We start from the raw sequence: 26,122 nt of genomic DNA, 5'->3' as shown, positions 1-26,122 counted from the left end.
TCGTCGCACTCAACAAGATATTTGCTACAATCTCTACTGTGATTATTCAAATCAATTTCAAACGTCCCACCACCAGGGTGCAGATGGCTCATAAGAAACATGAAACTCTCTCATGGCCGTCAGTTTCAAAACACTTTGTAAGATAGAATGCAGACAGTGTATCAGTGATGAGATTTTCAGTTAACTGTAACTAATGAAAACCAAAAAGTACACAGTAATTTAATTTTATTCCTTTATCTTCTTGAGCTGGCATCTCCGACCACAGGTTCCCTGCTTTAAATTGTTCAGTGGAGGATTCTCTGCGCCCTGTTAAATTTTTGCACCCTGTGTACGTGGTAGTGAACAAAATTATTTTCCGATTCGGAGGAGAAAGTGGTAATGAAATTTCGTGAAAACAATTCGCCGCAACGAAAAACGCCTTTGTTTTTAATAAGTACCACTCCGACTCGTCCCCGACACTCTCTCCTCCATTCCGATATAATACAAAATGACCAGCCATTCTCTCAACTTCTTGAATGTCCTCTATTACTGCTGTATGTTAAGCATCCCATAGCAGGATCCTCTAACAGAGAATGGACGGGCGTAGTATAAGCAGTCTGTTTAGCAGAACTGTTGTGTCTTCTAAGTGTCCTGCCAATTGAACGCAATCTTCGGTTAGCTTTCAACACCAACATTTTTTGTGTGATGCTTCCAATTCAAGTTACTTGTAATTGTGATGCTAGCTATTTATAAGGGACTATCAAATGAAGACAGATGGGAAAAAGGAAGTAAACCGTTATTATTTCAAAAGTAATCACTATAACTGTTACTATATTTATTCCTCTGTGAGAATCGACGATCAGCGCCTTCATGGAAAAACGTTTGCGGTTGCCTACGGAACGATGATTGTTTCCAGGCGTGCACGTCATCGTCTGAAGCAAATCGACGACCGTTGAAATAGTGTCTGGAGAGATCAGGGCTATGCGGAGGATACGTACGGGCTTCCCACCGAAACTTCTACAGGCTAGTTGAAACAACCTTGCCAAGATGCGGGCTCTCCCGCATCCTCCATACAATCGCGATCTCTCTCCATGCGATTTCCACATTATTGGAGCCCTGAAGGAAGACTTTAGTGGCTGTAGATTTGCTTCGGACGAAGAGGTACATCATAGGTCCTAGACACCCGTAAACATTTTTCGATGAGAGCACTGACCGTACTGTCTCACAGTGGGATAAATGTATTAACAGTTGTGGCGAATGCTTTCGAAATAATAAACAGGTTACTTTCTTTTTTTCCATCTGTCTCGTTTCCATTTGACTGTCCTTTATGCAACTTATAAAATTGATTTATCGTCTAAGCGAAATTTAACAGAACTTTCTTAATAGTTATGTGGAAGACCTCACGCTAGTAGTTGTTCAGGATCAATTACCGCTTTTCGCACCATGCAAGTATTTTGTGTAAATTACTTCGTAATTCGTATTGATCCTCTGACGAGTTTACTAGAGGGTAAACGACAGCTTCATATGCAAACAATCCAAAAGGACTACTCAGATCGTTTCCTAAATCGTTTATATAAATTCAAACAACAGAGAACTTGAATGAGGTTTTCACTGTGCAGCAGAGTGCGCGCTGATATGAAACTTCCTGGCAGATTAAAACTGTGTGCCGGACCGAGACTCGAACTCGGGACCTTTGCCTTTCGCGGGCAAGTGCTCTGCCATCTGAGCTACCCAAGCACGACTCACGCCCCGTCCTCACAGCTTTACTTCTGCCAGTACCCCGCCTCCTACCTTCCAAGCTTTACAGAAGCTCTCCTGCGAACTTGAAATGCTTCCTTGGGGAACGGCAGATACCAGTTGCGTTGTACTCGGTGCTTTCCGTCGTTCACTGCAAACTGTGACTTTCCTGACAGGAAATCGCGAACACAGTTGGACAACTGAGGCGATACTCCATAAGCACGCAGTTGGATTAGAAGCCACTCGTGAGGAATGGTGTAAAAGTCTTCTGGAAATATAGAAAAATGAAATCAGTTACAGATCTACCGTAAACTACTACTACTCTCTCTCTCTCTCTCTCTCTCTCTCTCTCTCTCTCTCTCTCTCTCTCTCTCTCTCTCTCTCTCTCTCTCTCTCCTGAATCCGTGCTGACCGTTTTCTTCGAGGTAGCTCATAATGCTCGAATAAAGCATATGTTCCAAAATTATACTGCAAATCGATGACAAATGATATGGATGTATAATTTAGCGGATTATTTCTGTTTCCTTTCATGAGTGTTGGTGTGACTTCAACAACTTTCCAGTCCTTACGGACAGCTATTTTCACGGATTCTGTCTGTATGCTGCTCAGCCCTCAGCTATCGTCGATAGCGACAGGAAACTTTCAACACCCGCACTTGACAATGGCCCAAAATATTACTGTTGAATCTGTGTCACTGCATGGCTTCACGTGATTCTAGAACGATCAGTAGACACCAGATAAATCCGACACTCGGCAGTGAACAGAAACTGACGTCATTGACCTGGTTTCCATTCTAGGTGTTACGTTGCTCGCCTTCTTCGGGCACCGGTGTGCTGGGGGTTTATACTGTTGTTCCTAATGGATGCCTGGAGACCATATTGATCATGTGTAGACGGTTGCGGACTTTCTAGGACGACACAATCTTTGAAAAATGTACGCCCAGTCCTGTTGCAGTCTCCTCGGGTTAGCTGCGAGCTGTAATTTGTAGGTAACGGTCTCCTGTTGATCGCGACTGGCCACATCTTCAGTGATGTACGGTAGCGTTTAGATCGTCGAGTAACGTCGCTGTGGTGTACACCAATTAAGCGGGCAGTTAAATTAATGACGCCACGGCAAATTGAGCAAAATTGCGGTAAATGTTAATGTAATTTAAGGAGTGACACACTTTGCATTTCAGTTTGTGGTTACGTTAATAACGTCACGATATATTATGCAAAATTGTGGTAATTACTAATGTGATTTATGGTCTAGGACACTTTGACAGTGCAGTCTGTGGCTAAATTATGTTACACAAAATAGAGGAAAATATTTTGTCCAGTAGGGTGGAGGACTCAAACATATACGAGGGTGCTTCAAATGAAAACCTTACGTTTGTGATAACAAATCGAAATTTCGACCCGTTATCCTGTGAGTTGGTAAGCGTGCTACAAACAGCGTGCAGAATGGCCTGTAGGTGGCAGCATAGTGCAGATGCACACAAACCGTCGCAGTATCAGAATAAAGATGCCCAGCCCCCCCCCCCCCCCACTTGCGACTTGCATCAGGGAAGAACAGCGTTCGGTTTTTGCGTAGTGAAGGTGTGAAACCTATTGAAACTCATCTGCGGATGAAGGTTCAGTGCGGTGATTTATGTTCGTCACATCAGCAAGTCTATGAATGGAGTAGGAAGTTCGCAAATGGTGCGACTTCAGTGGAAGATGCTTTTAGTCCAGGTCATGCACAACGAGTCGTGACTCCACAGAACATTGCAGAAGTTGAAGCCATAGTGAAGGAAAACTGCCGAGTGACACTGAATGACATTGCGGCATGTTTACAGATTAGTCATGGATCATGACACCACATTGTGCATGATGTGCTCCAGTTTCACAAAGTGTCTGCAAGATGGGTGCCACGGCAGCTGACTCCTGAAATGAGAGAACGACGTGTTGATGCTTGCGAAGAGCTTCTTCGGCGCTTTGAACGAGAACGTGATGGCTTCCTTGCAAGAATCGTTACTGTGGGCGAAACCTGGGTTCACTTCCACCAACCGGAAACGAAGAGAGCGAGCAAGGAATGGCGCCATTCCCCATCACGAAAACCAAAGAAGTTTCGAACAGAACCATCAGCAGGGAAGGTTATGCTGACTCTCTTTTGGGACGAAAAAGGCGTCATTTTGGAGTATTACGTGCCTAGAGGGACCACTGTCACCAGTGCATCATACACAGATCTCCTAAAAAAATCATATGCGGCCTGCAATCAAATCAAAGCGACGTGGATTGCTGTCAGCAGGTGTCCTTTTGCAACATGACAATGTAAGACCCCACACTGCCCGTACAACAGTTGCGACAATCACATACCTGCATTTGAGTGTCTCCCTCATCCACCATACTCACCAGACCTTGCCCCGAGTGATTTCCATATGTTTGGACCACTCAAAGACACAATGGGAGGAAAGAAGTTCCGTTCTGATGAAGAGGTACGCCACGGGGTGCGTGAGTGGTTGCGCGGACTACCAAAACAATTTTCTTCTAAAGGAATGTATGCACTTTGCAAGCGCTGGAGGACTTGCATTGAGCGTGGGGCAGATTATGTTGAAAAGTGATACAGCTTTGTACCACTTCTGCACAATAAATAATATTTAAAAAAATATTTAAGGTTTTAATTTGACTCACCCTCGTACATTACAAAGTCTGACGTTGTTTCTAAGTTTGATTCTTGCGAGTTATTAGATATGTGTATAACTGTTAATCTCTCCACGTGGATTGTGTGTGTCCATTGCCTCCGTGAGGGTAGCCAGATGGGAACATCTAGCAGCAATACTACAGCTCGATATATGGGCTCCTGGTAAATCGTACCTACATTACTAGTATGTGTTACAACGAGCTCTTTCTCATATTGATGGAAATAATGACGTTACGGCAAAATCTTGTAAATATTGACAAAATGTATGACACTAATGTGTGTTATCGTAGTACAATTTTGAGGTTTACCGATTTTCAACATTGGAGGCGGCAATCTGTAATTTATTTTACCTTAATTACTACTTCAATTTTTTCTACCATTTAAAGGTATATATGTGTGCAAACATGGAATACATGGGAATAACGTAGCTGCTCAGTGACAGGTATGGGGGAGGCATTGAGGCCAGGCCTCGGATCTTCGACCCCTGCCCTCTTTGCCTCCGTCTACCTGGTGCTGAAAGTCTTCTCAAACTTATTTAAAAAAATAATAGTGCAGTGATCAGCATGTCTGTCGAGTAAGCAGGAGGTCCAGGTTCGAAGCCCAGTCGGTCACAAATATTCATCTGCCGTCTTAGCTGTATTTCAACGCACTGTGACAGTGTGGACGCCGGTCCTTCGATATTTAAGATCCAGTTGTTTCTTCAGGCAATAGAGGTGATTTGCGAACATTTGTCTTGCCATCAATGTAACGGGACTTCAACGGCATCCAGCCCTTAGTCATTGCTTTGTGCCGGCGCTAACTCATGTCATATATATGCGAATCAGATTGTAGTTCATATTTAGTCAAATAACGAATGGTCAGTATACGAGTATGCCGGCCGGGGTGGCCGAGCTGTTCTAGGCACTACAGTCTGGAACCGCGCGACCGCTACGGTCGCAGGTTCGAATCCTGTCTCGGGCATGGATGTGTCTGATGTCATTAGCTTAGTTAGGTTTAAGTAGTTCTAAGTTATAGGGGATTGATGACCTCAGAAGGTAAGTCCCATAGTGCTCAGAGCCATTTGAACCATTTGAATACGACTCTGAGAGCGACGTTAATTTGACGTTTTCATCCATCTCCTGACGTCTTATTGAATGAAGTCTGAAGTGCACGCACAGTTGTGTTGCCTGCCGCATGGATTCTGTGAAGTGTTATGGCAGCTGGCAGTCATTGCTGAATACAGACATTTGCAAATATCCCCACTGCTTTAGGCTTGTTCTGCTGAAGAACTTGATGCCCACAAGTCCTTAAATAAGAATCTCCCAGCGGGAGTAATGCATGAAAGGAGACAGACTGTTGGACAAAAGAATGGACAGCTCCCTGTTTTTGCGTTTCCGATAGCGCCTACGATAAGAATCTTGTGTCATTATGCTTCACAAACTTAAACTATTTGTTTTTTTACTTCATACTAAAAGAAAAGTTATGATATGAGAAGAGGAAATGACGGATATGCTTATCAGGAACTTAAGTTTTTCATGTTTTTTTCCTACTTCATACTAAAACAAGGGAGCTAATATGAGAAGAGGAAATGAAATATAGGCTTCCAAGACATAATAGTTCCTTGTGTGCTACTACTGCATACATTAAAGCCCTACAGTTAATTTTTGTATGTTGGATGAATTTTGATATCACCTCACATTCCTTTGTGAGAAAGTTCCTATTTCCTTGGGATTCAAACAGAGTGGATATTTCATCACTGGTTAATATTCTGATGACTAATGACATGATACCCGTTGCAATTGCTCCATGGCACCTGTGAGTAGAGTCTCACGTTGGTTACTATAAGAACACGCAGGCAGTGATATCCGCTCACTGCAGTCAGAGCCAAGGTGATTTCTTTCTGTTTATGGCGAAGCGTCTGCTGCAGTGTCCACGCTCAGCCAACATAAACAAATCGCGGCGGCATTGGGCACTGCTGATCGCTGCACTTGTCGCGAGCCTCGACAACAAGAGCGCACTGTCTCTGCTAACGATACTATGGAGTTAATACATTTTACTTAACGTAACGTAATATACAGGTCGTGGGTTGGGTAAAAATTCAGTTTGTAACTTCCCATCGCATTAAAATACTTCAGTCATATTTGATGCAATATTTATTGTTGGTTGTCTCTCTAATGTTAATAGTATTGATTCAGATCGTGCGTGAACACGAGAACAAACACACACACACACACACACACACACACACACACACACACACACACACACACACACACACACACACACACATTGATTCCAGTGAGGGTGACAACTACTGTGTGTTGAACAACACATGCACCAGTCAAAACCTCAGTTGGTGTCGAGTGGATGAGATTTTTCAATTACCTTGCATTCCAAGAATTGTAAGGAGGAGACTGAAGGTAAATGGACTTGTATCTAAAGAGCTGCGACAAAGCAAAGCTTGACCGACTACCAGATAATTGTCCACATGGGTTTTGTGGACGAGTATAGTTTTAGTAACCAACCCACCCACGATCATTACGTAAGATTTCTCGAAGGCATAGGGGCATTGTTTTCATTAAGTCGTAGACAGTGTAGCGTGATGGTTTACTTCCCACCATACGTTTTCTATGTTCGTCCAAAGGTCGCTTGCATTTGTAGGTCCACATGGCAATGACCTTGTTACCTCTGCCCACATATTCTCTACCTGGTTGATGTTCGGTGATCGTGGAGCAAACGGCAACAGCTTTATCCTCCCTTGGCCCTGAAACCAATCTCGTTCTGCTCTGCTACGATGGATGGGACTCTGCTCCTGTAAATAAACTGTTATCTCGTTCGTTCATATATGTATATTTAAATAAAATATTAGTAATGAGCACATTGTATTATTATTTTTCACAGTGTTTAAGAATTCAGGCCCTGTCATAAATAAGTGATCTAGATTCAACCGTCCGATTAAGAATGTGGTTTACCCAGTCTATCAAATGATGAGAGTCGTATTCGGATATCCACATTAAGCCTGACTGGCTAAATCCGATTAGAACTATCTGGTATCGAAATGAAATTACAGAAATCGGATAATTTGAACGTCTGTATTGCAACAATGCTGCGCACATAAATTCCTACGATGGAGTAACAGGTAGCAACTGCCCAAGAAAAAGTGAGAAATATGTCTACTAGCAGCAATGGACCGTAATTGTAACCCATATTTATGTGATGGAAATACTGATTCGAACAATGCACATCTATTTCAGTGGTGGGAAGATGCACCATATCCGATTTGCTGATGACATAATGACAATAATAATAATAATAATAATAATAATAATAATAATAATCCCGTGGGGCCGATAGGGGAAACCCTACCCCATATGGGTGGTACCGAGGAAATCAAATACTTGGGGTGAACCAAATACTAACACAATCCTCTACGACTACTCAATCCGTTGAACTCAAAATCCACGCACGTCTGAAAATATTTGCTTCCAAAGGCTTCAACACCCTCTGGTCCTGGAATCACCCAGGCCAAACCAATGAAACACAAGCAATCATGAACTGTGCAAACTGTTGACAGGCGGCAGTTGGAATTTCGGATTCTGGGGAGTCCAGGTTAGCACGGCAGAGAATATTGAAGATCTCTTGTAAATTTCCCTACAAGCAGAAAACATGCATTTGAAAACTACACGCCGCGCGGGGTTAGCCGAGCGGTCTCAGTCGCAGCAGTCATGGACTGTTCAGCTGGTCCCGGCGGAGGTTCGAGTCCTCCCTCGGGCATGTGTGTGGGCATGTGTGTGTGTGTGTGTGTGTGTGTGTGTGTGTGTGTGTGTGTGTGTGTGTGTGTGTGTTTGTCCTTAGGATAATTTAGGTTATGTAGTGTGTAGGCTTAGGGACTGATGACCTTAGCAGTTTTTGTCCCATAAGATTTCACACACATAAGACCTTTTTTTTATAATAAAACATCGATACAATGATCCAAATAACGAAAAATAAATAATCTAACATAATAAATCGACCGACAAAAATTTCTCATCATTGCTCTTCAAGAACTACGACTAACTGACGATGAAACCTAGCATTACGGAAACCACTGCATCTTCTAGAGCAAAATGCAACAAAAGGTAGCGAAAGGCGTACCAATCTATTTCTCGAACACGGATCTATCATCAGTTCTGTCGAAGAAATCACACCCATCAACAATCGACTTAAGACCATGCTCATTCAGAGCCCCAGTAAAAAATAAACACTCATCAATGCACATGGCGCCACCAACATCGAAAATAAGAAAAACACCAAAAATGTCGAAAAATTCTGGAACACACTCGAAAATACTATGAGCAAAATTCACCAAGACGACGTGAAAATACTAACGGGAGACTTCAACTCTCTATTTGGGACAGAAAAAACCTGTAGAAAAATAATTGGTACAAATTCAACACATCGAAACGGTTAGACCAACGGCACACGTCTGACTGATATTTGCCAACAATTCAACCGCAAAAGAATGTCTTCCCACTTCAGGAAACTACCATTTCTCAGGTAACATGCTTGGCTACCAGGTGCAAGCTGCTGTCGTTCTCCTTTCTAGACTGGCTGAAAGCCAGATTTTTTATTCTTTTGTAGTAGAGGTACAAGCAGGCAGATACAAACTTAATAAGGGAATCGTAAGACAGCGTTCGAGGAAAATTCGTATTGCTACTTTCAGTAGCCCTTTACTGTCAGTGCGAAAACCTTACGGTACTGCCAATTTCATAATGCCACTTTTGTTTTCTGTCGACATATTTTTTGTTGTCGTGAATACATAATTTTATCTATGAAATGCCACATTTTCATAATACTTGCGAATGATACAGGAAATGAAGTAAATACAGATCTTTTCGAAGTCAAAAGTCGGTAATATACCACTAATTCGTGTTAAAATAGTATCAATCGTCTTACAGACACTTAATGTTTCGCTACAGTTTGGAACCGCGCGACCACTACGGTTGCAGATTCGAATCCTGCCTCGGGCATGGATGTGTGTGATGTTCAAATGGTTCAAATGGCTCTGAGCACTATGGGACATAACATCTGTGGTCATCAGTCCCCTAGAACTTAGAACTACTTAAAGCTAACTAACCTAAGGACATCACACACATCCATGCCCACGGCAGGATTCGAACCTGCGACTGTAGCGGTCGCGCGGTTCCGGACTGAGCGCCTAGAACCGCTAGACCACCGCGGCCGGCTGTGTGTGATGTCTTTCGGTTGGTTAGGTTTAACTAGTTCTAAGTTCTAGGGGACTGATGACCTCAGAAGTTAAGTCTCATAGTGCTCAGAGACCTTTGAACCATTTTTGAACTTAATGCTTTATTAAGATAGACTGCCGTGGTGATATTTCTGTAGTAAGCTGAATTTAATTTGTGTTAGTAAAGTGAACATTTTATTTGCATTTTCTATTAGTTTACTAAACGCAACAGTAATCATCAAAGTGAAATTAATCAGCAGCTGAATTTTCTTTCACGATATCTTCAACAATCTGACAATGCAACAGTTGTTTACAAATTCTACGCCCGTAGAAACCTATTTGTTTTAACAATGTTATTAAACCATAGTTGTTTTAAGAGTATTTTCGTCTAGAAATGAATTGCCTTGACGTTTGATCGATCAAGAGCGGGAAAGGTAATATTTTACGAATATATGACAAGAGGGACAACTGCTAGTGAGAGGATTTTCCTATCAATACAATTGCTTGAGAGACGACTATCCTATAAATCTCCTGAATAGTTTTGTTTCTCAAATCAACAGAGTGAGTTAGCATGCAGTAGCACAGGTGATGTAGTTTTGTTGCTCGACTTTCTTACACTGCGACCGAAAGGTGTCTCAGTTGTTGACAACAAATTCGAGCTGTGTTGCACACACCCATTGGGGCAGAATTCGTAGTCCAAAACACACTTATGGAGCTATCAAAACTATACTTTACTCTAGTCTACGTCTTTTGGTGGGGCTCAGCCTTTCATTTCTTCTTAGGAAGTTAACGATAAAGGCTTAATAACACGTCACCAGCAACAGTACTGCATAGGAATGCTCAATGAGCGACCTGATAACGTTCAATAATAGTCACTCCGTTGATTTTTGTTGTTCTGAATTAGAGCATGCAGTACTCCTACACCAGGATTCTGAACTTTGCCTGTTGAATGCAAATGTCGCATGATGGTAAAATGGTAATCTGTCACATATATCAGTAGTCGAGACTTTCTTAATGTGAAAACTCATTCATGCCAGAACGATCTTTGTTGAAACAAGAATATCTTTTACTGGCGTATTTTTCCCAAAAGCACTCGCTCCACGCACAGTTCAAATCTTTCTAGCTGCCTCCTCTACATTCACCCCTCTGTTATACCAAAAGTAAACGTTGTGTTGCAGATGTTACACCTTTTTTCCACTTGCGACTCAATTTTACAATGCTTAACTGTAGTTGATGATTTTCCAAGTATGCAAAATCCAATGCTTAACTGCAAGACGATAACTAGAACTTCAAATTCGAAAATGAAAGTTGATACATACACTGACAGCGTCGCGCCGCCTTCACATGGGCGGCGACGGATTTTAGGCGGCGGGTGGCGTCTGGCCGGTGGCCGGTAGCCGCTGCAGCGCGAGGAAACGCTCGAGCGTAAGCTGTTATGATCGCGACGCAGTCACGAGCTGTCCTGCGGAATTGTTTCTGGAATACTTGTTATTGCGGGTGGGTAGAATGTTAAGCCAATTGTCTTCGATGTTCAATCAGACTCATAACTTTAGACCGTAATGTAGTAAAAAAAGAAAAAGAAACAGTTGGGCGCGAACATGCGACTCTTAAGTTTAGAATGCACGACGGTTACCGCAAGACCACGGCCTCACTCCATCCATATCAACTCGGAAGTAGACAACACTTCTTCCTAACACTTCCCCATCTTGCAGTGTTGCCAGATTGTGCATATGGCCGGACTTAGAGTTGTCAGGGGCAGTCAGTTTTATTGGCCACCTTAAGTGAACGACTCGGACTTAGTCTCTGCGGCGGCCGACCAGCGGTCAGTTTTTATGTCTAAGACTGTACATGATCCCCAAGGCTAGATGCATACGTCGATCCATTGTGCCTTCCATAAAAACGAGATCACACGAGGAAATGCCACGAAAACATTCCCCAGACCATAACGGACGGAGTGTGTTCGCTTTCAGACGTTTCACGCTGTACGCGCCATCTGTCGGATCAAATTCACCTTGGATGTTGAGAGTGAGGTCGGTCTCCCGTTCCTAGATGTGTTGGTATACAGAAGATCTGATAACACTCTAGGTCACAGAGTGTACAGAAAGCCGACTAACACAAACAGGTATTTGGATGCCACTTCGCTCCACCACCCAGCCCAGAAGCAAGCAGTACTCAACAGTCTGTCTTCACGTGCCTTCCGTATCAGCGATGACAACAACTTAGAATCGGAGTTGAATTTTTTAAAGAGGACATTGAAGGCAAATGGGTATGATAGTTATTCAATCGACAGGGCTTTTAGGCGGAATATGTATACCGCTAATAAGAATGACGAGGAACCGCTTTCTGACTCAATCAGGTTACCGTTCGTTCTGGGGTCCCTGACCGTATAAGCAGAATGTTAAAGAAAAATGATATTCACACATCTTTCTTTAGTCAAAACAAAATAAACGACTTTTTCCGACGGAAAACGGATGCACCTGGTTACCTCCACGCTATAAAGCGTGAGTAGCGGAAAATCACGAGAACTGTGGGTGTGAGATCGATTTTAATAACGTACGTGTACTGGCTAAAGAAACAAACGTTTATAGAAGAAAGGTCCGAGAAGCAGTTGAAATTTCTAAGAGTGCATCTAATTTCAATAGAGAGGACGGCGGTAGGCTTCCGGTATCGTTGGGTCCCCGCCGTCAAGGAAGTAAATACGCAGCCGCGGTGTGTGAGCGGCATAAACAACGCGCTGCAAGTCACCTCGGCGGATAATAATATTTTGGGTAAACATTCCCCCTCTCTTGCTCTGTCCGTTTCGAATCTAGCCACTGATGACCACCAGCCAATAGCGGTAGCAGGCATTTCAACCAATAAACCTTCTCCAGCATAAGTCGAGAATATTGTCTTTCTATCCAATGACTATGACCGCCAATGGGATCCACAGGAGATGAGCTACCAACGTCCCTTCTTCTGCACCAGAGCGAATATTAGCCTATGACGATGGCCCACCAATGGTAGCCATATGAATTTTAGCCAATACTATCACTTCTCCAGCACGAACGCCAGAGAACTCCCCCTTTATAAGTGGACGCGACACTCGTCTCCCCTCGCTCGCTGCGCTAACATGTCTGGACGCCAGGGAAGACGAGGAGAACAAGTTGCCGCAATCGTTAGCCTCCTGGGCCAAGCGCTTGGACTGGACAGCAAGCAGAAGAGGAAACAACCTTTACAGTGCTTCCGCTGTCAGAAGTTGGGGCACTTCGCCGCGGATTGCACAGGAGTAGTCGCTTGTTTGAAGTGTGCAAAGCCGCACCTCACTCGCGACTGTAAGAAGCCCAGGGAAGCCGCTGCTACATGTTGTAATTGCGGCGGTTCCCACGCCGCCAACCACCGTGGCTGCAGTTATCTTAAGAGCCGTGGGCGCGGGAGGGGGCGGAACACACACCGACGGCGAACCACTGCGCAAGAAGAGGTGACAAGGAATCAAGAAGCGGCAAATTCTTTGCCCGCGCATCACGCCACTGGCACTTTTGCCGGTGCTGGCGCGGGTGGAGGCCTGTGCTGCTGCAATCCCAACAGCATTCACAAGATCGACGATGCTGTCGCCAACGCAGTTGTTGCTCTCAAATCTACCATGGCAGGTGAGAGGGCTGCACTTCTGGCAGAGGTGGACGAGGTACGCCTCCAGCTCGCGAGTTGCTGGCCTGTAAGTCTCGCAAGGGGGCGAGAAGTTACGACTGCCACCATCGCCACGCAGACGGACGCTCCCCCGGCTCCTGCGGTAACGCAGGGCGCTGTGGGGGTGCCCATGGAGGTGGCAAACAAGATGTCTGCCCCCTCCTCGTAGGAGGCGGCCCAGCGGAAGCAAGATTCCGAATCATCTCCACCAGTAATACGGGATGACGTGACCAAAGGCATCGAAACGCCCGCCTGCCCTTCCGCGGATAAGGCGGGATTGCCGCTGCTGGGAGAAGAAGTCACTACAGCTGCGCCCATCCAAGACCTGGACACAGAAGAGGTAGTCTACACGCCGCCTGCAGAGACAGAGATCACTGCGCCTGAACTGCTGAAGATGGTCGCAAAATCATTGCGTAACAAGACGTTCGCGCACCACAATACCCCGTACCCCTTTACCGCCTCCATTGTTCCTAAACCACCTCTACCCCATAAGCCTTACGATTTCGGATGGGCAATCGCAAATCTGACCGCCGTCATTCCTAAGAGGGACTTGGACCTTATAAACCGCTTCCCTATTTTTACTGATTATGACTGGCAGCGTATAATCGCTGCTATTCCGAGAGTTAAGCAGAAGAAGAACAAACATTCCTCTTCCTCTCGACGCTAGTTTTCTAGCACTCTTCGTATTTTATTCTGTCGAGCTCAGACAAGTTTTAGCAAACCCTTTTTTATCCCAGCCAATTTTACCTTTATACTTGTGAAGTAAATGTCAATTGACAACAGACTCCAATATTGTAGACCACCTCAGAGGAGGTTGTCCATACCAGAGAGCTGCAAGCAGACACTCGTCTCTGACAGTGTTCTAACAGTAGTGGACACCAACAGATCCTGAAGAAGATTCCAGCAGAGGGGTCGAAACGTCGAACATTTTAGAAGAATCATGACGCAGCCTAACAACCCAGAAGATTTTAACTTCAGTTCCATGAAACGTGATTCACCTGAAAAAGCGATCTGCCGCTACTCAGTGTTGTCGTGGAAATTCCAGCCTTCGTCGCCGATGTGCAGCAGTCAGTATGGGTGCATGAAGCAGGCGTCTGCTACGGAGACCCATAAGCAGCAACGCCCGCTGAACGACTGTTGAGGAGACACCGTTTATAGCTCCTTGGTTCACCTGTGCGATTGGTTGCTCATCAGTTGCACGTCTCTTCGGCCGTACACATGTCCGCAGGTGTCGTTGACCCCTGACATCTATGACCCGTGGTTCACCACAGTTGCCTCGGCGCCGGTTTTGGAGAGCGCAGTTTCCCATGCATAGTATACCTTAACCACGGCGCCCTGCGCCCTTGATTCGAAAGCCAATGATAATCCCCTTCCGGACGTCTCCATATTGCGACGACGGCACTGCTTTCTCGTGGCTCGCCGACACGTTTCATATACCCTCCACTGCTAGTGCTGCCACCTGCTGTATGTGAGTGGTTATTGCTGTCGAACGAAGCCGGTGGTCACATTAATGTGAGTGGACCATTAACTCTGTTGACATTAAACCTCAGTGTCTTTCTTATTAGAGTTGCGATGTAGTCACACCTTTCCGAGCACCGAAACAAATCAGTAACTCACTGGAAGAAGGAACATTGCCGGCGCCTTACACGGTCGGATACTGGATAGGAAATCAATTTAAAACCCCGGTAAGCGCTTAGTATTTACCGCACCGCGAACTGGGGTAAGCTGTTTTGATTTTCGCCGTTTGAGGCTGTAATAGCTGGCGGAGCGGTAGCCAAAGTTCATACGGTTAGTGTAGCGCGCGCGTAATTTCCTCAGCCTGTTACGGTCTGCGTTCATTCCTCGCAGAATTCTGCAGTAGTGAACAGAAATTTTACGCGTGAGGGAGCGAGCAGTATTTTGTCTTTCACGGTGTAGCTGCGTTGCGCGATTTTCCATCCGCGCAGCCGGGGGCTGTACGCGAAGGCGAATAGGTCAGATTTACGCGCCTGCAGCTCGCGGCGTTAGCGCTCTTAGCTGTTTAGCGAGCAGGTAATTGGCTCGAAGTGAAGCAGTGAACGTGGCTCACTGAGTCGTGAGCCACCGGTTAGAGACAAACGCTGAAAGGTGTTGCCTGCAATCTTTCTTTCACGATACAAGAGCGCACTGCATGCAGGTCTTCTGTTCAGTCGCTCCACGAAGACGGAGACAGAAAATGACGCATGAGCTAATGAACAGAAAAAAGAACTACAAATTCACCAGGCGTAAAAATTATCTGTAGTTTATAAACGAATCGTAACTGACACCCTTTCCGGGGCCGTAAGATTGGGGACTAGTTGTTTTGGGTTTCATAACGACGATGACAGATTCACTGTCTATCTAGCTATCGATGTATCTGTTCATTTAGTGTGTAAGAAATGTCACGAGACGGACATGTGTAATCCATGGAGAACAGACTGATACATACTGAATAGCCGTGCGGGGTAGCCGAGCGGTCTCCCCCCGTCGGAGGTTCGAGTCCTCTCTCGGGCATGGGTGTGTGTGTTGTCCTTGGCTTAAGTTAAAGTTGTTTACGTAGTGTGTAAGCCTAGGGACTGATGACCTCAGCAGTTTGGTCCCTTAGGAACTTACCACCAATTTCCATGCTAAATACACTGCCTGAAAAAAGAAAAAAGGAAAAGAAAATGAAGCACCCAGAAGAGGAGGAAGAAATGAAATGAAACTGCGCGACTTGACGACAGAGATTACAAAATCGAGTTTAATCTACAAGGTGTACAACTTTGCTTCCGCCGTTCTTTCCCCAACATTTGAGGCTTTAATGAAAGAAATTGTTGACACACGTATCATTCATTTATTTCCCATCGCTGGCCACTATTTTCTCCCATCATTCGGGCAGTGTACGAATCCCGCATCGAAAAAAATTGCTAATCTTTTGAAGCGATCCACGAATCGATCCAATTTGTGACTTCTTCATGTCGAGAGTTGTCGTGCTGTAAAATCACTTTATCGTGTCTCTCGCTGTATGGCGGCCGCTTGTCTTTTAATGCTCTGCTCAAACGCATTGATTGCGTTCGATAACGAGCACCTGTGATTGTTTCACTTGGTTTTAACACCTCATAGTACACGACGCCGAGCTGGTCTCACCAAATGCAGAGCATGATCTTGGAGCCGTGAGTATTCGGATTGGCCGTCGACGTGGAAGCATGGCCGGGCTATCCCCATGATTTTTTGCGTTTAGGGTTATCGTAATGAACTCATTTTTCGTCTCCGGTCACAGTGCGATGCAGAAATCCCTTCAGTTTTTGCCTCTGAAGCAACTGTTCACAAACGCCGTTCAACGTCTCTTGGTTTCAACTCACACGGGACCCAAGTTCGTTCTTTCTTAATCATGCCCATAGCCTTGAGGCGTTTTGAAATGGCTTGAATTCTCCATCTTCGAAAACATTCTATCTTCCACCACTATGCCGGTCTACGACGTTAAAAACACCGTTCTTGAAGTGTTGAAACCACTCATGACACATTCTTTCACTAATACGTACTTTACAGCATTCTATGAGACTCAGCCGCTGTTTTATTCATATTGAAACAAAGCAGCAACACCTCCCACAAATGACGAGAATTACGCTCGTAAACTGACATTTTTAATCAAGAACAACTTTATGATGCATATACAAATCAATTAATGTTTGAATGAGGTTACGTTAACCGAGGTCCTAGCTAACTGCCTGACTTCTGCAATCTGTTTATTTCCACCGCTACTTACCGTTGTCGCCACCTACCGTCAAATGGCGGATGCAAAGTTGTACACCTTGTAGTAAGAACATGAGCTTTTGAGCCATTTATCAGTCTGATGTTGCACTCCCTCCGGCCTGGACGCGTGCACTAATTCGGTTGGGAAGGGTGTCATAAGGCGGTTGTCTCCTCTCGCGAGGCAAGCCCCCAGCTGTTGCAACTGGTCTCTGATATCCTGCGTGTTACCACTGTGGCGAAGTTCACGTCCCACATGTGATCTATCTGTTGCAGATCCGGGAATCTTGCTGGCCACTGCAGTACCTCAACGTTACGTAGACTGTGCAGAATCGTAGCGGACTACTTGAAGTCAACTCCAGTCGAATAGCTCTAACACATTACAGGAATTGAAACAAAACCTGTTCGAAGAGAAATAGCAAAAACAGGGAAAAACGAAACTGGAGCAGGAAAAAACGCATCCCATCCATTGGCAACAATCCTACCCACAAAGACAAGGAAAATTTCCCTCAGACCATTGGAGAAACTAAGAACCGCTGATGAAGCAGCCAGGCTGTAGTTACAGAGAGCTGGGACATCTCTCCCTCCGGGTTGGAAAAGATTTTCAGAATCTTTACCCCCTGTTCATGCTGAGAAATGGTCAGTGTGGAAGTCCTTGAATAGGCTGAGGTCAGATGTGGGCAGATTACGGGCTAACCTGGCAAAATGGGGGTACATTGAAGGAAACAAAACCCAGTGTGATTAACTTCTTATACCTGTAAACGGTAATCAGCCGCTGCAGTTTAGTGCATATGTAACTAGTGATGGGCCAGCGAACGTTGTGTACAAAAAAAATGGTTCAAATGGCTCTGAGCACTATGGGACTCAACTGCTGAGGTCATTAGTCCCCTAGAACTTAGGACTAGTTAAACCTAACTAACCTAAGGACATCACAAACATCCATGCCCGAGGCAGGATTCGAACCTGCGACCGTAGCGGCCTTGCGGTTCCAGACTGTAGCACCTTTAACCGCACGGCCACTTCGGCCGGCCGTTGTCTACAGATTACATTGTTTTATGACATATGGATATGTGTGCTCGCACTATGTAACAGCGTCACCAATGTATTTAAAAGTAATGACAACGACATATAAATGTGTCAGCTCATTTTAGGTTGACATGGCCTAATAGCCATAACATCTTCACTTGATAAAGGCCTAAGGCCAAAATTGCAATCGTGAAATAAAGAAAGTGTTACAGTCACTGGCGTAAATATGTCTTTTATAAAAACCCAGTGTGACTGCGGGGAAGAACTGACTGTTCAGTATATGTTTCAGTGCCGACTGTCCAACCACCTGCATAGCAGATGACCTTCACCAGGTAACGGAAAATGGACTGTAAGTGGCCAGCTTTTGGTCAAAGACTACATAAACTGTGTTGATCTGTCAGCGATTGTATAAAGTGTGTTTTATGTATGTTTCTGACAAGAGAATGTTAATAACAGACACGTGCCGTATGTGGACAAGCATTGTCATGTTGAGAAATGGCACCGCGATACCGTCACATGAGAGGTAACGCGGTGGGGCGCAAGATGTCGGTGAGGTGCGTCCGTGCCGCCAACGTTCCCTCAATCATTAACAGCTGTGAGCTGAAGTCTTACCCAGTGGCTCCCCACGCCAGTACTCCAGGAGTAACAAAGATGTCCCTCTCCGAAACAGTGGAAGAATTGGACCTGTTCCCAGGCTGCCGCCGTGCTCGCCGACGATGTCATCCACGGTAGTATGTAATCGCGATTCACCGCGGAACGCAATGCGGCACCATTAAGCAGCAGGCCATGCTTCCCGGTCACGTGACAACTGAGAACGCAAACCTCCGTGTCGTGGTGGTAGCAGCAGCAGCCTGCACAAGGGGCCGTGATTCCCCAGTCCGGCTGCCGCGTCTCCGACCAATGGTGCGGGATGACGCACAGCGGTGACCCCATTACTTCTTGTCGTATTGCGGCGCAGCTGTGAAGTAGTTCCGATGTGCCTGGTGCAACAAAAACGCGCGCTGCGCTGCTTCGCGCCACACGTGCTATACGCGTCTCAATTTGCGCCTAGCCTCACGGCGATTCTTCCATGTGGTGGTCAGACGCGATCGACCGTAACCTTGACGACAAGTATGCCTGCAATCATGGTCCCACGAAGTGCATCAGCGGACTACTGTGACATCCGAATGCTCCATAAATCTACAGGGTGATTTTTTTTCCACCGTGTACAAACTCTAGGGATTGATCGATAGGAGCATGCGGGACAAAAAATGTCTAATGAACTTAGGTCCGGAAATGCAAGGTTCCATGTTAGAGAGTATATATTCAATCATATACAGTTACAGACGCTGCGGTCTAATACACGCTGTACCATGCAGTTGCAGTGTGTGGTGAAAATGGTTTCCATGGGCCTCAACGCATACGTGTACGCGCCGTAGTATGTTCTGTCTCACACGTTAACATCCTCCAGGCTACATCCGAACAGTGTAAAAGGCAGCATGAATACAATGCTCCATTGTCTCCACATCTGGAATGGGCTCTGCGTACACGATACTTTTTGAGATGGCCCCATAACCAGAAATCACACGGATTAAGATCCGGTGGACGAGCTGGCCATGCAACTGGACCCCCTCGTCCGATACATCGACCATGGAAGACACGATTGAGATGCGTCCGGACGTTAACGGCGAAGTGGGCTGGAGCACCATCATGTAGCAGCCACGTAACCCTTCGAATCATCAATGGCACTTCTTCCCCACAGGGGAGGCAAAGTCACCCGCAAAAAATGCCGATAGTTTCGGCCTGTTAGGCGACGTGGAAGGAAGACTAGTCCCAAAATACGGTCGTCAATTATCCCGGCCCATGCATTCTGGCTGCACCAATGCCGATGATTCATCATACCACGAGGGGTTCTCCATACTATCCCACAGATGACTGTCTTGAAATCTGAAGGTACCACCACTCCGCGTAAACGTGGCCTCCGAACCGAGTGGTCCTTCTCCGCCTCTGTCGCGCCTTAGTGCGCTCGAAATTGGACTATGGAAGCATAGTTTACTCCTCTGCTCGGCCGTCTATTCTTCGGCGTCACGATTCCATCCACCACCGTGGATTACGTTTAGTGTCTGGAGCTTTTTACACCAGCCCTGTGGAAAGCCTATATGCTGAGACTGCTGAACCTCCGCTGTCCAATCGGCGAGCTGTCCTGAGTCGTTATGCTAGCCATCTGTCTTCCATGCCTGCAAATCCGGTCCATGACATTTTTTCGACGCCTCCTTGGATTTAGGGTATGCTGGCCGCCCTTCCTCCCTACTACCACCGGGAGTCCGCTTCCGTCAACTGCTCCATTCTCTTTCCTTCCACTTTCCTAAAACTTTCTCGACAACTTGGGTTACGGCACCGCCTTGGCTCCGGCCCCTGACCTGCCTGTCCGTGACCTTTGTCAGTTTCCCAAGGATGGTACCCCTTCTCTTGTTTATCGTCGGGCATTTGCTGCTCTATGCGCACAAATGAAGGATGCCACATTTATTTACACTGATGGCTCAAAAACATAGTTTGGTGTAGGGAGTGCCTATATTGTTGGCGACACCCCAAATCGATTTCGGCTTCCCGACCAGTGTTCGGTTTATACTGCGGAGCTTTACGCTGTTCTCCAGACTTTCCAATACATCCATCGCCATCATCGGTACAGTATGTTATCTGCTCAGACTATCTCAGCTCTCTCCTCAGTCTCCAAGCTCTTTACCCTGTCCACCCTCTGGTCCACCGGATTCAGGACTGCCTCCACTCGCTCCACTCGCGGGGCGTCTCTGTGGCGTTCCTCTGGATCCCAGGACATGTTGGTATCTGTGGAAATGAGGCGGACGATATAGCGACCAAGGCAGCAGTCTCTCTTCTCCGGCCAGCTATTCAATCGATTCCCTTCGCCGCTCTACGGAGTGTTTTATGTCGTCGTGTTGCTCTTTTATGGCACGCACATTGGTCGACACTTCCCAATAATGAACTGCGGGACGTGAAAGCTCTTCTACATCTACATCTACATCCATACTCCGCAAGCCACTGACGGTGTGTGGCGGAGGGTACCTTGAGTACCTCTATCGGTTCTCCCTTCTATTCCTGTCTCGTATTGTTCGTGGAAAGAAGGATTGTCGGTATGCCTCTGTGTGGGCTCTAATCTCTCTGATTTTATCCTCATGGTCTCTTCGCGAGATGTACGTAGGAGGGAGCAATATACTGCTTGACTCTTGGGTGAAGGTATGTTCTCGAAACTTTGACAAAAGCCCGTACCGAGCTACTGAGCGTCTCTCCTGCAGAGTCTTCCACTGGAGTTTATTTATCATCTCCGTAACGCTTTCGCGATTACTAAATGATCCTGTAACGAAGCGCGCTGCTCTCCGTTGGATCTTCTCTATATCTTCTATCAACCCTATCTGGTACAGATCCCACACTGCTGAGCAGTATTCAAGCAGTGGGCGAACAAGTGTACTGTAACCTACTTCCTTTGTTTTCGGATTGCATTTCCTTAGGATTCTTCCAATGAATCTCAGTCTGGCATCTGCTTTACCGACGATCAACATTATATGATCATTCCATTTTAAATCACTCCTAATGCGTACTCCCAGATAATTTGTGGTATTAACTGCTTCCAGTTGCTGACCTGCTATTTTGTAGCTAAATGATAAAGGATCTATCTTTCTGTGTATTCGCAGCACATTACACTTGTCTACATTGAGATTCAATTGCCATTCCCTGCACCATGCGTCAATTCGCTGCAGATCCTCCTGCATTTCAGTACAATTTTCCATTGTTACAATCTCTCGATACACCACAGCATCATCCGCAAAAAGCCTCAGTGAACTTCCGATGTCATCCACAAGGTCATTTATGTATATTGTGAATAGCAACGGTCCTATGACACTCCCCTGCGGCACACCTGAAATCACTCTTACTTCGGAAGACTTCTCTCCACTGAGAATGACATGCTGCGTCCTGTTATCTAGGAACTCCTCAATCTAATCACACAATTGGTCTGGTAGTCCATATGCTCTTACTTTGTTCATTAAACGACTGTGGGGAACTGTATCGAACGCCTTGCGGAAGTCACGAAACACGGCATCTACCTGTGAACCCGTGTCTATGGCCCTCTGAGTCTCGTGGACGAATAGCGCTAGCTGGGTTTCACATGACCGTCTTTTTCGAAACCCATGCTGATTCCTACAGAGTAGATTTCTTGTCTCCGGAAAAGTCATTATACTCGAACACAATACGTGTTCCAAAATTCTACAACTGATCGACGTTAGAGATATAGGTCTATAGTTCTGCACATCTGATCGACGTCCCTTCTTGAAAACGGGGATGACCTGTGCCCTTTTCCAATCCTTTGGAACGCTACGCTCTTCTAGAGACCTACGGTACACCGCTGCAAGAAGGGGGGGGGGGGGCGGAGGGCAAGTTCCTTCGCGTACTCTGTGTAAAATTGAACTGGTATCCCATCAAGTCCAGAAGCCTTCCATGTGCTTGGACCTCTTCCTCCCCAACTCGTCGTCGGGGGTAGGTAATTTTAACTAGACTCCGGATAGGGCGCTGTCTTTTTAGCCATCGACATCTTTTAACTGGCGATCCTCCCACACTCTGTCGCCATTGCTGTCAACTGTGGACGGTGAGACACCTTTTACTTGAGTGCCCCTATTTTACTCCGTTACGCGCCCGTCTACAGCTGTCGCCTGATATATCTTCCATTTTAGCAGATGACACGCGATCAGCTGATCACGTTCTCGAGTTCATTAGTGCCAGTGAGATGACGTCAGTAATTTGAAGCTCTTTTTGGGGCCAAACAACCCCCCCCCCTTCTATAGTTGTTTTTTAAGCTTTCCTTCTGTTTTGGTTTCCCCACTTTTTTGAGTTTTTCTCCCATTGCTGCTGGTTTCCAGTTTCGTTTTTTAGCTTTTCCTAAGTCACAGACCGGGCACTAATGACTGTAGCAGTTTTCCGCCCTAAAACCATAACAAAAAAAGTGGCCTCTTCGGTAAATAGGATGCATGACACAAATGCCGGAATCGTGATTGCCTGGTGAAGAAACCAATGGAAAAACTGTTTCCGCTATGGAAAGTCTGTCGCTAGTAAGCATCGCACACGCTGTAAGTGATAAGGGTCGTAACAGTTGTCATGAAGAATGTTCCACACGGTTGTCGGGCTTACCCTGTTCTGGCGGGCCAACTGCCTGACACTGACACGGCGGTCGCCTCCCACAGTGTTTATCACATTTTCGTCCAAGTCTGGTGACCGGACATTTCGCGTACGTCCTTCATGATTTCCTGCTTCCTCAAACGATCCTGCCTCATACAAACGGAGAAACATTGTTGCGAAAACTGAATGCTGTCGTTGTTGTCGGCAGGGATAGGTCTCCTGATACAACCTTGCCGCCCGCCGCACATTGCTATTTGCCTTTCCTGAAGTAAACACCACGATTGTGTTCAACGCTGTATCGCATCCACTACAAGGTGAGTCAGCAAGAGAAATGAATCCGACAGGTTACCAGTGACTATGGCAGGGCAGGTCGCTAGGATATGACGTATGACGAACAGTACCACCCTATAGGATGGAACCATTCATACTGTAATTGTTGCTGCATGTCACAGCGCGTAATAGATCGCATTCTCTGTAACAAAATATGATTGAATAACTGGTCTCTAGCGTGCATTTTCGGACATAAGTTCTTTAGGCTTTTGTTGTTCCGTATCCGCACATCGATCAATTCCTAGAGTTTGTACACGACGGCAAAAACCATCCTGTATATATTGCGCGAGTCGACCATCTGACCAAATGGAGACCCACAGTGTGGCCGTTCCAAACTGCCAGGTCATTTCTTTTTAATTTTAAAGGCCGGAGCCCCTCCTCGCCCACACAGACATCATGGCCAACACAGAAGTCTGCTGTCATCTCTGTGTATTGGTTAGTTTTCAGTAAGTGAGGTCTTCGTAAGATGTGGGTACAGCGATGTTACCGTAGGTATGGTTTTGATTAACCAAGCGCTCATCTGGAGATAGATTGGGTTGAAAGTTGAACGAAGGGTAGCGGTTTGAAGGGCAGAGGAAAAATAGTGGCAGGGCAAGAGCCAAGAGGGAAAAAAGGCCTCTGCGATAGTCGTGTCGGGTAGTGAGAGCAGTAGCGGGCCGCTTGATATCTGTGGCAGATCATGCAGGGGTTACGTAAGATAGTGGTAAAAATGGAAATCAGCGTTTGGCGTCATTGGCCGGGAGTCCCGTTACGGGTCAGATCAGGCTGCCTTGGAGCAGGTCTAATTACATTCGACGCCACATTGGGCGACGTGCGCGCCGGATGGGGGTGAAATGATGAAGAAGACAACACAACACCAAGCCCCTGAGCGGAAAAAATCCCCGAACCAGCCGGGAATCGAATCCGGGCCCAAGACCGCAATTCGTCACGCTGACAACTTTCTTTTTTGTTTCAGGTGCAACTGAACCCAGGACCCACATATCGGAAATCAATTGCTATACCGACTTTTTTTAAATTTCATTTTGATTTATATTGATCGATGAATTTCTTCGTGGCAAACGTCCGATGACAGCCGTTCAGGTTCTTCGTTGATCCGTTCACTCAGTTTTTTATTGCAGAGGGTAGCTAACTCTCTGACCAAGCACGCTGAGCTATCGTGCCGGCATCGTGCGCGCTGGATGGGGGTGAAACCACTCAGCTATCGGGGCGGACAAAGATAGTGGTGGATACGTTTGACGCTGTGAGGCGTTGTTACTCGGCGGCTGCAGCTGGGTATCGGTGTTCACTTCTCCATCAGCATACCTGTAACAGTTGGATTCATTATCGGTTAGTGTTCGATAAGTCATATATCGGATTCACAGTGTAGGGTAGTGTTGGCGGTTTGTTTGTGCGTTAGTGTGAGAGTTCATCGGCTTCTCTGCTGTTGCCTGGTGGTCGGCTGTGACAGCAGCTCGCATATCCAGTCAGTATTGCAGTTGCTGATTTGCAGGGGCTCGCCTATGTCGTCGCCTGTGAGTGTGCGTTAGCTCGCCGTAGCTGGCAGTGTCTCTGGTCACTTAATCTTTCACCTGTGGTTGTGGTCATAGTTCCCCAGTGATGAAAGGATTGCTGGAGTGTCTTCAGTTCATGTACAGTCGTGCGGCGAGTTTTTCTGAACGCTTCCTGTTTTGTCGCTGTCTCCCTGGTCATCACTCAACATGTGACGCTGTTCACCCTCGTATGCCCTACCAATCTTGAAAGACCTCTAAACACGAACAATACTGAAGCGCTCTGGTCGCCGTTCTACGTCTCACAGAGAATTGCAACAAGCGTACGAAGTTACATTGGGATCTGACCATGTACTGTGGGTGATTTTTTTTGTGAGGTAGTGTGCAACCAAATAATGCATGCAATCTTACTCTTAAAAATTCCACTCACATGTGACTAAAATTCAGGAAATGTCTACAAGAATGTGGAAACGTTGTAATTAATTATAAAATAGATGTCTAATTTTAAATATCTGGACTTCGACACAAGTTATGATTATTATAATGGTGTAGATGGTGACGCTGCACAAATTTCAAGCAATATGCGAAACAATAAATAGAACACTTAAGTATAGAAACAGGAAAAGATACAACAATTAAATTTGATAAAACAATGAAAATACGGCTGCTGCTGTCTAGGAGTATGAGTTGGATAAATAAAAAATATGTATGACAGCAAAACATAAACGGAGGAGATGACATGTTTGTGTGTAGTCAGCGGTTGCACAAATAGTAGTTTCAGGAAATATGATAACGTACGTAGTGAGCTTATTATGTCGTCTAGATAAATAAGGTTCCCCTGCACTACCAAAATATGAATCAATATATAAAAAGTTGTTTATGGACCTGGCTTGTAAATTTTAATAATGAATTCGCAAAGTCCTCCTGGAGGAAATTTTACAGAGTTCTGAAGGGTTGTCATCTTCAGATGATGACGATGACGATGACGACGATGATGATGACGATGACGATGACGACGACGACGAAGTCCCACACTCCTTGACAGAGCGTAGGGGACGATGGGGGAGACCGGCACCGCCTTACTAGGCTATGGTCCTAGCGGAGGTGGTTTGCCATTGTCTTCCTCCGACCCTAATGGGGATGAATA

At 45.8% G+C, this 26,122-nt stretch overlaps 1 protein-coding gene across 1 annotated transcript in view; it reads left to right on the top strand.

Moving 5' to 3' along the window:
* Nucleotides 1-26,122, top strand: part of LOC126473486 (lysophosphatidylcholine acyltransferase) — a 700,767-nt gene that overhangs the window by 394,927 nt on the left and 279,718 nt on the right. The window lies entirely within an intron of this gene.

The sequence above is a fragment of the Schistocerca serialis genome, chromosome 4 (assembly GCF_023864345.2).
Source record: "Schistocerca serialis cubense isolate TAMUIC-IGC-003099 chromosome 4, iqSchSeri2.2, whole genome shotgun sequence".
Taxonomy (NCBI): Eukaryota; Metazoa; Arthropoda; class Insecta; order Orthoptera; family Acrididae; genus Schistocerca; species Schistocerca serialis.
This window is presented reverse-complemented; position numbering and strand designations above follow the sequence as displayed.